The 15,924-nt window shown below is 44.4% G+C and overlaps 1 pseudogene; it reads left to right on the top strand.

Moving 5' to 3' along the window:
* Positions 1-214: 214 nt before the first annotated feature.
* Positions 215-2,080, top strand: LOC104673668 (annotated as a pseudogene).
* The last annotated feature ends 13,844 nt before the right edge of the window (positions 2,081-15,924 follow it).

Genomic DNA, 15,924 nt, shown 5'->3' with positions numbered 1-15,924 from the left:
GCATTGACATTTAAAGAAGGCAGGCCAAGCATGGTGGCTCATGTTTGTAATCCCAGCAGTTTGTAAGGCCAAGGTGGGAGAATCACCTGGGTGCAGAAGTTTGAGACCAGCCTGGGCAACATAGTGAAACCCCATCTCTATAAACATTTTTAGCCCTCACTCGCCAGTGACGACCTGTCTCGCTGCGCGCACGCCCTGCCACAACCCCGCAGAAATGCTTTGGTTACCTACAGTCTTTTGCCAGATGAGACCAGTGTCCAGGGTACTGACTCCTCATCTCACTCGGGCTTATGCCAAAGATGTAAAATTTGGTGCAGATGCCCGAGCCTTAATGCTTCAAGGTGCAGACCTTTTAGCTGATGCTGTAGCCGTTACAATGGGGCCAAAGGGGAGAACAGTGATTATTGAGCAGAGCTGGGGAAGTCCCAGAGTAACAAAAGATGGTGTGACTGTTGCAAAGTCAATTGACTTAAAGGATAAATATAAAAACATTGGAGCTAAACTTGTTCAAGATGTTGCCAATAACACAAATGAAGAGGCTGGGGATGGCACTACCACTGCTACTGTACTGGCACGCTCTATAGCCAAGGAAGGCTTCGAGAAGATTAGCAAAGGTGCTAATCCAGTGGAAATCAGGAGAGGTGTGATGTTAGCTGTTGATGCTGTAATTGTTGAACTTAAAAAGCAGTTTAAACCTGTGACGACCCCTGAAGAAATTGCACAGATTGCTATGATTTCTGCAAACGGAGACAAATAAATTGGCAATATAATCTCTGATGCAATGAAAAAGGCTGGAAGAAAGGGTGTCATCACAGTAAAGGATGGAAAAACACTGAATGATGAATTATAGATTATTGAAGGTATGAAGTTTGATCTAGGCTTTCTCCATACTCTATTAATACATCAAAAGGTCAGAAATGTGAATTCCAGGATGCCAATGTTCTGTTCAGTGAAAAGAAAATTTCTGGCCAGACGCGGTGGCTCAAGCCTGTAATCCCAGCACTTTGGGAGGCCGAGACGGGCAGATCACGAGGTCAGGAGATCAAGACCATCCTGGCTAACACGGTGAAACCCCGTCTCTACTAAAAAAATACAAAAATCTAGCCGGGCGAGGTGGCGGGCGTCTGTAGTCCCAGCTACTCCGGAGTCGGAGGCAGGAGAATGGCGTAAACCCGGGAGGCGGAGCTTGCAGTGAGCTGAGATCCGGCCACTGCACTCCAGCCCGGGCGACAGAGGGAGACTCCGTCTCAAAAAAAAAAAAAAAAAAAGACTCCAGGGTGCGGTGACAATAGAAAGAACCAGCTTAAAGGTATGGCTATTGCTACTGGTGGTGCAGTGTTTGGAGAAGAGGAGTTGACTGTAAATCTTGAAGACGTTCAGTCTCATGACTTAGGAAACGTTGAAGAGGTCATTGTGACTAAAGACGATGCCATGCTCTTAGAAGGAAAAGGTGACAAAGCTCAAATTGAAAAAATGTATTCAAGAAACCATTGAGCAGTTAGATGTCACAACTAGTGAATATGAAAAGGAAAAACTGAATGAACGGCTGGCAAAACTTTCAGATGGAGTAGCTGTGCTGAAGGTCGGTGGGACAAGTGATGATGAAGTGAATGAAAAGAAAGAGAGTTCAGATGCCCTTAATGCTACAAGAGCTGCTGTTGAAGAAGGCATTGTATTGGGAGGGGGTTGTGCCCTGCTTCAATGCATTCCAGCCTTGGACTCATTGACTCTAGCCGATAAAGATCAAAAAATTGGTATAGAAATTATTAAAAGAACACTCAAAATTCCAGCAATGACCATTGCTAAGAATGCAGGAAGGATCTTCGATAGTTGAGAAAATTATGCAAAGTTCCTCAGAAGTTGGTTATATGCTATGGTTGGAGATTTTGTTAATATGGTGGAAAAAGGAATTATTGACCCAACAAAGGCTGTGAGAACTGCTTTACTGGATGCTGCTGGTGTGGCCACTCTCTTAACTACAACAGAAGTTGTATTCACAGAAATTCCTAAAGAAGAGAAGGACCCTGGAACGGGTGCAATGGGTGGAATGGGAGGTGGTATGGGAGGTGGCATGTTCTAACTCCTAGACTAGTGCTTTACCTTTATTAATGAACTGTGACAGGAAACCCAAGGCAGTAACTTCAGAGAAGTCAGTTGGAGAAAATGAAGGAAAAGGCTGGCTGAAAATCACTATAACCATCAGTTACTGGTTTCAGTTGACCAAATATATAATGGTTTACTGCTGTCAGTGTCCATGCCTCCAGATAATTTATTTATGTACTTTTTTCACAATACATAGTCCTTGTATTTAGGTACATTATGAGACACACTTACTTTTTCTCTGCATTTAGCACATCAGCATAGAAATGTGATGAATTAATCTCCTAGTGATATAAAGTAAGAAGTAATGCACTGCAATAAAATATCACATGTGACAGGACACCAAGCGGGGTTTTGTTAGGAGGTGGGGAGGAGAATGGTACAAAGCTGAATCAGGCAAGGTCCCTACCTTTCATCAGCTTACAATTTAGTTGGAGAGTTAAGGCAATTTAAGAGTGAAATTGATTCCATAATACATGAGCTGTCACAAGGCTGCCTGTGATTAACTTCCAAATGGGTAATCCAGTCAATGAAGACTGAGCTCAAAGGCAAGAGACTTCAGTGTGGACTGGGAAGGCTTCATTTCTTAGTTGACTTCTCAGAAAGTTGCTTCCTTGCCTCCTGGTATTAGCCTTTTATTTTGTATTTTTGAATAAAAACATTTGTACATTCCTGATACTGGGTACAAGAGCCATGTACCAATGTACTGCTTTCAACTTAAATCACTGAGGCATTTTTACTACTCTTCTGTCAAAATCAGGATTTTAGTGCTTGCCACCACCTGATGAGAAGTTAAGCAGCCTTTCTGTGGAGAATGAGAATAATTGTATACAAAGTAGAGAAATATCCAATTATGTGACAACCTTTGTGTAATAAAAATTTGTTTAAAGTTAATTTTTTTTTTATAATTAGTTAGGCATGGTGGCATGTGCCTGTAGTCCCAGCTACTCAGGAGGCAGGGGTGGGAGGATCAGTTGAGCCCAGGATGTAAAGGCTGCAGTGAGGCATAATCAAGGCACTTCACTCCAGCCTGGGCAACAGAGCAAGACCCTGTCTCAAAAAAAAAAAAATTTGTCTTTAGCAATCTAAAATTTGACGAGTTTGCTTTGATTCTCTAGCTGCATAACCTGATTCTCTAGTTCGTAACCTGATCTACCCACTGCAAATTCTGTACTTTCTTTTCCCAGGATTTGCTAAAGGAGGCACAACCCGTTTTACTCAGGAGATGGCAGTGTTACTCTTACTGTTATATTTATTGGGCGCTCACTTTCCCATCGAAAGTGAAATACTTAAAGTGAAAATTGTATTCTTTCAGTGAATAATCTTGAGTTAAATTATGTTTAGCTGTTAATGATAATAAGATTAGTAAAGTTGGTGCCTGCCTTCTAGGAGTTGACAATCTAGCTTCTAGGAGTTGACAATCTAGGAGCAAGAGGTGGAGGTGGAACTGTGAAGCAGAGTCAAAGAATAGCCTAAAAAGGCCGGCTGTGGTGGCTCACACCTGTAATCCCAGCACTTTGGGAGGCTGGGGCAGGCAGATAACTTGAGGTCAGAAGTTCAAGACCAGCCTGGCCAACATGGTGAAACCCCATCTCTACTAAAGATACGAGAATTAGCCAGGCATGGTGGTGTGCACCTGTAATCCCAGCTACTGGGGAGGCTGAGGCAGGAGAATTGTTTGCACCTGGGAGGCAAAGGCTGCATGAGTCGAGATTGTGCCGCAGCACTCCAGCCTGGGCAACAGAGCAATATTCTGTCTCAAAAAAAAAAAAAAAAAAAAAAAAGCCTATGAAAATTTCAAACAAAATGTTACAGGAATACAAATTTGTAATTGACCTCTTGATGTGATGTCTTTAATGGCAGTTTAACTTTAGCCCACAGGTGAGAGTGGGCTTACTCCACTGTTAGGAGACACAGGTAAGTTCAAGCTGTCTGACTTCCAAGACACAAAAATAGGCAATAAAAAGAAAATCAGGCCAGGCATGGTGGCTCATACTTGTAATCCCAGCACTTTGGAAGGCTGAAGTAAGAGGATCTCCCTTGAGGCCATAAGTTTGAGGCTAGCCTGGGAAACATAATGAGACCTCTATCTCTACAACAAATTTAAAAATTAGCCAGGCCTGGTGGCATGTGCCTGTAGTCTTTTTTTTTTTTTTTTTGAGACGGAGTCTCACTCTGTCGCCCGGACTGGAGTGCAGTGGCCAGATCTCAGCTCACTTCAAGCTCCGCCTCCCGGGTTTACGCCATTCTCCTGCCTCAGCCTCCCCAGTAGCTGGGACTACAGGCACCCCGCCACCTCGCCCGGCTAGTTTTTTGTATTTTTTTAGTAGAGACGGGGTTTCACCGTGTTAGCCAGGATGGTCTCGATCTGCTGACCTCGTGATCCGCCCGTCTCGGCCTCCCAAAGTGCTGGGATTACAGGCTTGAGCCACCGCGCCCGGCCTCCTGTAGTCTTTGCTATTTGTCAGGGGTGGTGCTGAGGCAGGAGGACCGCTAGAGGACCGTGTCTCAAAAACCAAGAAAAGAAAATAATATATTGTAAATATAAAGAGAAAAGTTCCTAGATGTTCTAATGTGCCATTCCATCACTGCCAGCCCTACTTTTACCATTTTTTCTTTTTTTTCTTTTTGAGATGGATTCTCACTCTGTTGCCCAGGCTGGAGTGCAGTGGCAAGATCTCGGCTCACTGCAAGTTCTGCCTCCTGGGTTCCCACCATTCTCCTGCCTCAGCCTCCCAAGTAGCTGGGATTACAGGTGCCTGCCACCACGCCTGGCTACTTTTTTTGTATTTTTAGTAGAGACGGGATTTCACCGTGTTAGCCAGGATGGTCTCGATCTCCTGACCTCATGATCCACCCACCTCAGCCTCCCAGAAGTGCTGGGATTATAGGCGTGAGCCACCGCGCCTGGCCTTACCATTTTTAATTAGTAACATTTTTTTTCAGATGTAAATTTTGTGTTCTGAGACAGTCCATTTATTCATTTAACAAATATTTTAAAATTTTAAATTAGCCAGGTCCTGCTGAATGCTAAGGATATAATGGTGTACAAAAAACAGTCACAGTCTCTGTCCTCATCAAGTTTATGCTTCTGGTGAAGCCTGCTCATGACTAGTGATAATATAACTAATGTATATTGATATTTTAACAATTACTTTTTCAGCACCATAGGAACAGGAAAAATAGAAAAACAATTATTTATTGCATTCAAATCTCTCTCTCTCTCTCTCTTTTTTTTTTTTTTTGAGACAGAGTCTCCCTCTGTTACCCAGGCTAGGGTGCAGTAGCGCAATCTCGGCTCACTGCAACCTCTGCCTCTGGGTTCAAGTGATTCTCCTGCCTCAGACTCCCAAGTAGCTGGGACTACAGGCCCACACCACCATGCCTGGCTAATTTTTTGTATTTTTAGTAGAGACAGGGTTTCACCATGTTGGCCAGGCTGGTCTCGAACTTCTGACCTCAAGTGATCTGCCTGCCTCAGCCTCCCAAAATGCTGGGATTACAGGTGTGAGCCACTGTGCCCAGCCCTTATATTAAAATCTTATATTTCACCTGAGAGTTTTAGGATATGGTCCTAATTATCTGGAAAGCAGATTTAAAGCAAATTATCTTCTAAATATATAGCAAATCAAAACTCAGGTAGAAGCTTCATTAGGAGTGCTTCTCAGCAAATGTGGTTTTCAAAAAACCTCTTGCTGTTTGTGTTGTAAGTTATCCCTAGAAATATTACCCAGTGTGTAAGTTAAGAATAAGTCAGAATATTGAATATGACTACTACTTGAGGTAAGGGACTGGCTTGAGGAAAATAGTTGAATCTTTCACTTCTGGATTCCTAGGATTATTCCTTTATTATTTCTGACCCTAAAGTACATATTTACTGGAATTATTTTACGGGCAAATAGAAAGGGTAGAATTGAGTCAATAAATCTGAATTCTGGCCAGGAGCAGTGACTCACACCTATAATCCCAAAACTTTGGGAGGCCGAGGCAGGCAGATTATCTGAGGTCAGGAGTTCAAGACCAGCCTGGCCAACATGGTGAAACCCCGTCTCTACTAAAAATACAAAAATTAAGGCCAGGCGCGGTGGCTCAAGCCTGTAATCCCAGCACTTTGGGAGGCCGAGACGGGCGGATCACGAGGTCAGGAGATCGAGACCATCCTGGCTAACACGGTGAAACCCCGTCTCTACTAAAAACTACAAAAAAAAAAAAAAAAAACTAGCCAGGCGACATGGCGGCGCCTGTAGTCCCAGCTACCCGGAAGGCTGAGACAGGAGAATGGCGTGAACCCGGGAGGCGGAGCTTGCAGTGAGCTGAGATCCGGCCACAGCACTCCAGCCTGGGTGACAGAGCGAGACTCCATCTCAAAACAAAAACAAAAACAAAAACAAAAACAAAAATTAGCAGGACATGGTGACGCATGCCTGTAATCCCAGCTGCTCCAGAGGCTGAGGCAGGAGAATTTCTTGAACCCAGGAGGCAGAGGTTGCAGTGAGCTGAGATCACGCCATTGCAATCCAGACTGGGCAACAGAGCGAGACTCCATCTCAAAAAAAGGAAAAAAAGAAAAATGGGCTGGGCACGGTGGCTCAAGCCTGTAATCCCAGCACTTTGGGAGGCCGAGACGGGCGGATCACGAGGTCAGGAAATCGAGACCATCCTGGCTAACACGGTGAAACCCCGTCTCTACTAAAAATACAAAAAACTAGCTGGGCGAGGTGGCGGGCGCCTGTAGTCCCACGTACTCGGGAGGCTGAGGCAGGAGAATGGCGTGAACCCGGGAGGCGGAGCTTGCAGTGAGCCGAGATCCGGCCACTGCACTCCAGCCTGGGCGACAGAGCCAGACTCTGTCTCAAAAAAAAAAAAAAGAAAAATGAAGAAGAAATCTGGATTCTGGTGTCACTTATGCTGCTGTTTGACCCCTATGACCTTGTGTAAGTGAGTTTGCCTCTCTGGGATTTGCTTTTTTAATCTGAAAATGAGAGAGGACAAGGGGAACGAACTATCCAATTAATCACTGTTTTGGCTCATTATCATCCCCACAGTCTCATACTTCTTGCAATATTTAGTTTGACCATATGAAATTGCTAGTATTCAATGATATGAAAAGATTAAGATTTAACCTATAGAGACAGCAGTTTCATTTGATTCAGCCTAATTGTTGAATCAGTTGTGGGCCCTGTTGGGATCATCTGAGTTATTTATTTTAGGGATAGATGAGGCCAAGGCCAAGCAAAATTATTGCCTCAGGTGTGAAGGAAACACACATTTAGAGAATAAATCTTTCTGGGTAGGTGATAAAATAAAAATAAAAAGAGAATACAATGAATACCACCATATAATCAATGTGGTATATTCTGGGTTACATAGAATCCATTCCAGCCTTTTCATTCTACAATATGGTAATTTTCTAGCCCAGTGATTCTAAATGATATTTCATTCCTGTATTCCTTCAGCATCTGGCAAAGGAAAAGTCCATTTGACAATTTTATTAGAATATTCTCTGTAGCAATGCTTGGCCAGGAATATCTGTTGCTATAGGAGAATACAGCCTGTTAGCACTGATATCCAGGGTGTGAAAGAAATAATTCTTCAGGGCTGTCTTTTTCCTTGTTTGCCAGTGAGGTAAGTCAAAGAGGTGAAAAGACAAACTTTTCCAATTTTTAGTTTTAGACCAATTTTGTCATTCCATCCTACATCAGAAGGGGTCACGGCTAAGCTTTGCTTTACTGTGTGATGTAGCTCATTAATGTTTCTTGCCTAAGGAAACTGGTATGTTTAATAAACTGTTTTGTTTGCTTTTTTTTTTTTTTTTTTACTTTTCCCCAAGACATAATCTCATCTTTTTACCAGGAAATAAACTGAACTTTTTTTTTTTTTTTTGGAGACAGAGTCTCAGTCTGTTGCCCAGGCTGGAGTACAGTGGCATGATCTTGGCTCACTGCAACCTCCGCCTCCCGGGGTCAAGTGATTCTCCTGCCTCAGTCTCCCAAGTAGCTGGGATTACAGGCGTGTGCCACCACACCTGGCTAATTTTTGTATTTTTAGTAGAGACAGGGTTTCACCATGTTAACTAGGCTGGTCTCGAACTCCTGGCCTCAAGTGATCTGCCCACCTCAGCCTCCCAAAATGCTAGGATTACAGGCATGAGCCACTGCACCTGGCCAATAAACTCAAATTTTGGGCTATTTCCATTACATAGCATTTTGGACACAAAAGTAAATCAGTGGAATGGAAAGATAATCCACAGGGAGTATTTACACCTAGGGAAAAATGTTTCTTTGGCTCTAATATACCTTGTTCAGGTCTCTGAGCCACATTCAAAGCCTCACATGCAAACTGACCTGTCTCATTGCTTTCAGACACATATATCACACACCAGGTTGTCTCCATTGGAATGTCTGGCTAGGGTCCAGCACATCTACAGGTAATACGTTCTTCTGAGTTCTCCACCCTGATATGGAGGGGCCAATAGAGGCATGCAAACGTTTTTCTTTATTTTTCTTTTTATTTTGAGACGGTGTCTCACTTTGGTTGCCTAGGCTGGAGTGCAGTGGCGCCATCTCAGCTCACTGCAGCCTCGACCTTCCAGGCTCAGGTGGCTCTTCAACCTCAGCCTCCTGCGGAGTTGAGACTACAGATGTGCACTACCATGCCTGGCTAGTTTTTTGTATTTTTAGCAGAAATGGGGTTTTGCCATGTTGCCCACGTTGGTCTTGAACTCCTGGACTGAAGCAGTCTGCCCACCTCAGCCTCCCAAAGTGCTGGGACATTTTTCAGCTACATTTTGGGGTTGATCTAGCCCCTACTCCTTCACCTTGGACACTTGTTTAAAAGAGTTGTTTTTCAGGAGAAATCACAAGCCTATATTGAATCAGGTACAAATGTCTCTTCCCCAAAGAGGTTACAGATAGCTCTCATTTTGCTTTTTTCCCTTCAAAACAATTCCTGAATGCTGGGTTCATGAGAACCAAGAATTAGTGAGGCATTGACTAAATCTGGAAAAATGTGGGCAATATAATGGGCAAAGCAGAAGGGCGTCAAAGTAAATACACTGGAGGAAGTAGGATTCTTCCTCCTCCCATATACTTCCTGGATCTAACCACAGAACACCATTACCTTCCCCATCATTTCCACGGAATTCCATAACTCCTTTACAAATATACTCACCTGTAATGCCAGCACTTTTGCAGGCTGAGGTGGGCAAATTGCTTGAGCTGAGGAGTTCAAGACCAGCCTGGGCAACATGATGAAATCCTGTCTCTACCAAAAAAAAAAAAAAAAAAATTACAAAAGTTAGCCAGGTGTGGTGGTGCATGCCTGTAGTCCCAGCTACAGGGTGGGGAGGGGTGGGGTGGGTGTGAGGATCACCTGAGCCTGGGGAAGTCAAAGCTGCCTGTTGTGAGCCGTGATTGTGCTACTGCACTCCAGCCTAGGTGACAGAGTGAGACCCTGTCATAAAATATATATATATATATATTTATAATATATATACTCACCAGAATGAAGGATTTAGTTTCCAGTTTTGTTAGTGCTCTTTAACATAATACACCCTTGGCAACAGTTTGCATATCTGGGTCCTTTTACTTCTGTGGTCCCAACTTACTAGACTATACAAATTTAGATTTTTAGGCCAGGCGTGGTGGTTCACACCTGTAATCCCAGGACTTTGGGAGGCCGAGGCAGGTGGATCGCTTGACATCAGGAGTTCGAGACCAGACTGGCCAAAATGGTGAAACCCTGTCTCTACTAAAAATACAAAAAATTAGCTGGGTGTGGCGGCAAGCACCTGTAATCCCAGTTACTTGGGAGGCTGAGGCAGGATAATTGCTTGAATCCAGGAGGTGGAGGTTGCAGTGAGCCAAGATCATGCCTTTGTACTCCAGCCTGGGTGACATAGAGAGACTCTGTCTCAAAAACAAACAAATAAACAAATAAAAATTTAGGTTTTTGTATTAGTTAATATAAGTAGAGCTTATTGAATTAGATCCTTCTTTATCTCCCTTCTATCTGATATTCTCTACTTGTAGAGTAGAGGAATGGGGTTAAATCTTAGCATGTAAGGAAGTCCCCGTTTTTTCCTGCCAGATTTGTTTTTATTTCTTGGATGGTAGGACTCAAAGAGAAATGGGAGCTGGGGTGTCTTGTATCTAGTATTTTTTGATTTTGTATTATTTTGTTTCCTTTTTTTTCTAGAGATAAGACATATTCCACCAATTTCCAGGAGACTGAGAATTATGAAAATAATTTATGAATAATCAGGTTGTATGCTTATGGGAGAGAGGGAAGAAATTAAATTGGATGATCCCTGAAACTTTTCGAGGTATGTAGTTTAGCCTGCGTGATTCTAGGATAATCTTTTGAATGTAACTAAGATGCTAGTTTTTGGAATTGCTCACTTCAGATCTTCAAATTTGAGTTATATGATACCCAGAGGGATACATGCTGGCAGGCGGTAGACTAATTAATCGCAATGAAGCTAGCATCTATTGGGTGTTTACCAAGTGTCAGGCACCTTCTTAAGGGCTTTATACGCATTGCCTTATTTCATTTCACTACAGTTTTAGGGAGTAGATACTATTTATTATTCCATTTTGCAGATGAGAAAAGTAGGGATCAGATATGTGAGGTAATTTCTCCTAGTGCAAAAGTGAAGTATTATCTTCATTTTGCACATGGGTGAATGAGATATGTTAAGTAACTTGGTCTAAAGTCATATAAGTAGTAACTAACAGTGGTGACAAGATTTTAATTTTCTTTGTCGCCCAGGCTGGAGTGCTGTGGCCGGATCTCAGCTCACTGCAAGCTCCACCTCCCGGGTTCACGCCATTCTCCTGCCTCAGCCTCCCGGGTAGCTGGGACTACAGGCGCCGCCACCTCGCCCGGCTAGTTTTTTGTAGTTTTTAGTAGAGACGGGGTTTCACCGTGTTAGCCAGGATGGTCTCGATCTCCTGACCTCGTGATCCGCCCGCCTCGGCCTCCCAAAGTGCTGGGATTACAGGCTTGAGCCACCGCGCCCGGCAAGATTTTAATTTTCTTTTTGGAGACAGTCTTGCTCTGTCAACTCAGGCTGGAGTGCAGTGGAGCAATCTCAGCTCACTGCAATCTCTGCCTCCCAGGTTCAAGGATTCTTATGCCTCAGCCTCCCGAGTAGCTGGGATTATAGGCGTGCACCACACCCAGCAAATTTTTGTATTTTCAGTACAGACAGCGTTTTGTCATGTTGGCCAGGCTGGTCTCAAACTCCTGGCCCAAAGTGATCTGCCCACCTCGGCCTCCCAAAGTTCTGGGATTATAGGCATGAGCTACTGTGTCCAGCCTGGTGTCAGGATTTGAACTCAGGTCTGCCTTTTTCTAAAACCCATGGTTTTTAACTGTTTTTTTTTCTTAATTTGATTTTATTTTTTAAACTTTTTATTTTATTACATATTTATTTATGTATTTTTTTAGAAATAGGGTCTCTCTCTGTCACCCGGGCTGGAGTGTCGTGACAGATCACAGTTTACTGCAGCCTTGAACTCCTGGGCTCGAGTAATCCCTCTGTCTCAGCCTCCCCAATAGCTGGGACTATAGGCACACACAACCACACTTAGCTAATTTTTTTTTTATTTTAATTTTTTTAGAGACAGAATCTTGCTCTGTTACTGGTATGGTCTTGGAACTCCTGGCCTCAAGCTATCCTCTTGCCTCAGCCTCCTGAGTAGCTGCGATTATGGACACGAGCCATGTGCTTGGCATTAACTATTTAAAACAAATATATATATATATATATATATATATTTTAATAGAGACGAGGCTCTCACCATGTTGTCCAGCTGGTCTTGGGTTCCTGAGCTCAAGCAGTCCAACCACCTTAGCCTCCCAAAGTGCTGGATTACAGACGTGAGCCACTATGCCTGGTCTCTTGCCCCACCACCCTTTTTTTTTTTTTTTTTGAGACGGAGTCTTGCTCTGTGGCCCAGGCTGGAGTGCAGTGGCTGGATCTCAGCTCACTGAAAGCTCCACCTCCCGCGTTCACGCCATTCTCCTGCCTCAGCCTCCCCAGTAGCTGGGACTACAGGCGCCCGCCACCTCGCCCAGCTAGTTTTTTGTATTTTTTTTTTAGTAGAGACGGGGTTTCACCGTATTAGCCAGGATGGTCTCGATCTCCTGACCTCGTGATCCGCCCGTCTCGGCCTCCCAAAGTGCTAGGATTACAGGCTTGAGCCACCGTGCCCGGCCGACCCTTTTTTTTTATAGGGGTGAGGTCTCAACTACTTAAAATTCTAAGGTATCATTAAGCATTAAGGAATGAAAAGTGAGACTATAACACATTAGGAATATTAGAATTGGGTTGGGTACAGTGGCTCATGCCTGTAACCCAGAACTTTGGGAAGTCAAAGTGGGAGGATCGCTTGAGACCATGAGTTCAAGACCAGCTTGGTCTCGCTTGTTCAAGAACAGCAATGTCACTTCTGGGTATTTACCCAAAAGATTTGAAATCAGTTCACTGAAGAGATGTCTGCATTCCCATGTTTATTGCAGCACTATTTAGAGTAGCCAAGTTATGGAATCAACCTAAGTGTTCATCAACAGATTAATGAATAAAGAAAATATGCTATATATACACAATGGAGTACTATTCAACTTTATTGATTTATTTTTTTTTGAGACAGGGTCTCACTCTGTCACCCATGCTGTAGTGCAGTGGCGTAATCATTGCTCACTGCAGCCTCCAACTCCTGGACTCAAGTGATCCTCCCACCTTAGCCTTCCAAGTAGCTGGGACCACAGACGTGCACTACCATACCTGGCTAATTTTTTTAATTTTTTGTATAGATGGGGTCTCACTATGTTATCTGGACTAGTCTTGAACTCCTGGGCTCAAGTGATCCTCACACCTTGGCTTCCCAAAGTGCTGGGATTATAGGTGTGAGCCGCCTCATTCAGCCTCAACTTTAAAAAAGAAGGAAATTCTGTCATTTGTGACAACATGGATGGAATTGGAGAACATTATATTAAATGAAATAAGTCAGGCACAAAAGGACAAATACTGTAAGTTCTCACTTATACATAAAATCTAAAACAATCAACTCACGGTAGCAGAAAATAGAATGGTGGTTACAGAAAACTGGGGAACTGGCCGGGCTCGGTGGCTCATGCCTGTAAACCCAACCCTTTGGGAGATCGAGGCGGGTAGATCACCAGACTAGGAGTTCAGGACCAGCTTGGCCAACATAGTGAAACCCTGTCTCTACTAAGAATACAAAAATTAGCCAGGCATGGTGGCGTGTGCCTGTAGTCCCGGCTACTCAGGAGGCCGAGGCAGGAGAATCGCTTGAACCTGGGAGATGGAGGTTGCAGTGAGCCAAGATCGTGCCACTGCCACTGCACTCCAGCTTGGGCAACAGAGTGAGACTACGTCTCAAAAACAAAACAACAACAACAAAAAACACAAGCCAGGGGATGGAGGAAATGGGGAGATGCTGGTCAAACTGTACAAAATCTTAGGAGGAATAAGATTTTTTTTGTGAGCTCTATTGCACGTGTGGTGAAAATTGTTAATAATAGTGTATTATACATTTCAAAATTGCTAAAAGAGTAAATTTCACGTGTTCTCACCACAAAAATGATAAGTAGGCTCGGCTTGGTGGCTCCTAGCACTCTAGGAGGCTGAGGCAAGTGGATCACTTGCCTCACTTGAGGTCAGGATTTTGAGACCGGCCTGGCCAACATGATGAAACCCTGTCTCTACTAAAAACACAAAAATTAGCCAGGTGTGGTGGTTGTGCACCTGTAATTCCAGCTACTTGGGAGGCTGAGGCACGAGAATGGCTTGAACTCGAGAGGTCGAGATTGCAGCTGAGATCATGTCACTGCACTCCAGCCTGGGTGACAGAGCAAGACTCTTGTCTCAAAAAAAAAAAAAAAAAGATAATGAGCCTGGGAGGCAGAGGCTGCAGTGAGCCAAGATCGCGCCACTGTCCTCCAGCCTAGGCGATAAAGCCAGATCCTATCTAAAAAATTATAATAATAGTAAGTATTTGAGGTGATAGATATGTTAATTAGCTTGAATTAATTATTCCACATTATATGTATAAGTCATAACTTCACTTTGGACCCATAAATACATATAATTATGAACTGTCAGTTTACAAACAACAACAATAGCCGGGCGCGGTGGCTCAAGCCTGTAATCCCAGCACTTTGGGAGGCCGAGACGGGCGGATCACGAGGTCAGGAGATCGAGACCATCCTGGCTAACACGGTGAAACCCCGTCTTTACTAAAAAAAAATACAAAAAGCTAGCCGGGCGAGGTGGCGGGCGTCTGTAGTCCCAGGTACTCGGGAGGCTGAGGCAGGAGAATGGCGTAAACCTGGGAGGCGGAGCTTGCAGTGAGCTGAGATCCGGCCACTGCACTCCAGCCCGGGCGACAGAGCGAGACTCCGTCTCAAAAAAAAAAAAAAAAAAAAAAAAACAACAACAACAGTCAGAAAACCTGCAATGAGATACCACCTCGCACCTATTAGGATGACTATTATAAAAAAAATTCTCGGCTGGGTGCTCATGCCTGTAATCCCAGCACTTTGGGAGGCTGAGGCGGTTGGATTGCCTGAGCTCAGGAGTTTGAGACAGGCCTGGGTAACACAGTGAAACCCTGTCTCTACTAAAATACAAAAAATTAGCCGGGCTTGGCATCGTGTGCCTGTAATCCCAGCTACTCAGGAGGCTGGAACAGGAGAATCGCTTGAACCCGGGAGGCAGAGCTTGCAGTGAGTTGAGATCATGCCACTGCACTGCAGCCTGGGCCACAGAGCGAGATTCTGTCTCAAAAACAAAAAAGGCCAGGCGCGGTAGCTCATGCCTGTAATCCCAGCACTTTGGGAGGCCGAGGTGGCCGGATCATGAGGTCAAGAGATCAAGACCATCCTGGCCAACATGGTGAAACCCCGTCTCTACTAAAAACACAAAAATTAGCTGGGCGTGGTGTCGCACGCCTGTAGTCCCAGCTACTCAGGAGGCTGAGGCAGGAGAATCGTTTGAACTCGGGAGGCAGAGATTTCAGTGAGCTGAGATTGCACCACTGCACTCCAGCCTGGCGACAGAGTGAGACTCTGTCTCGGGGGGAGAAAAACAAAAAGTAGAAAGAAAAATTAGACTTAAAAAAAAAAGGTTAAATTGGGTTGATTGCCTTTATGAGTCAGGCCTTCAAGAGGAAGGTTTCTGTACCACATTGTTAGGGTAAAGGAGAAGATATCATCCAAGGGCCTAAACAACAAGGATAAATTGGTTGAGAGTCTCTGAGAGCAGAAAAGGGACTTAAAAATATATATATTGGGGCCGGGCGCGGTGGCTCAAGCCGGTAATCCCAGCACTTTGGGAGGCCGAGACGGGCGGATCACGAGGTCAGGAGATCGAGACCATCCTGGCTAATATGGTGAAACCCCGTCTCTACTAAAGAATACAAAAACCTAGCCGGGCGACGAGGCGGGCGCCTGTAGTCCCAGCTACTTGGGAGGCGGAGGCAGGAGAATGGCGTGAACCTGGGAGGCGGAGCTTGCAGTGAGCTGAGATCCGGCCACCGCACTCCAGCCTGGGCGACAGAGCCAGACTCCGTCTCAAAAAAAAAAAAATATATATATATATATATATTGGGGCCAGGCTCACTAGCTCATACCTGTAATCTCAGCACTTTGAGAGGCTGGGCAGGCGGATCACCTGAGATCAGCAGTTCGAGACCAGCCTGGCCAACATGGTGAAACCCTGTTTCTACTAAAAGTACAAAAATTAGCCAGGCATGTTGGGGCATGCCTATAGTCCCAGCTACCGGGGAGGCTGAGGCA

Source organism: Rhinopithecus roxellana, chromosome 10 (genome assembly GCF_007565055.1).
Source record: "Rhinopithecus roxellana isolate Shanxi Qingling chromosome 10, ASM756505v1, whole genome shotgun sequence".
Classification (NCBI taxonomy): domain Eukaryota; kingdom Metazoa; phylum Chordata; class Mammalia; order Primates; family Cercopithecidae; genus Rhinopithecus; species Rhinopithecus roxellana.
This window is presented reverse-complemented; position numbering and strand designations above follow the sequence as displayed.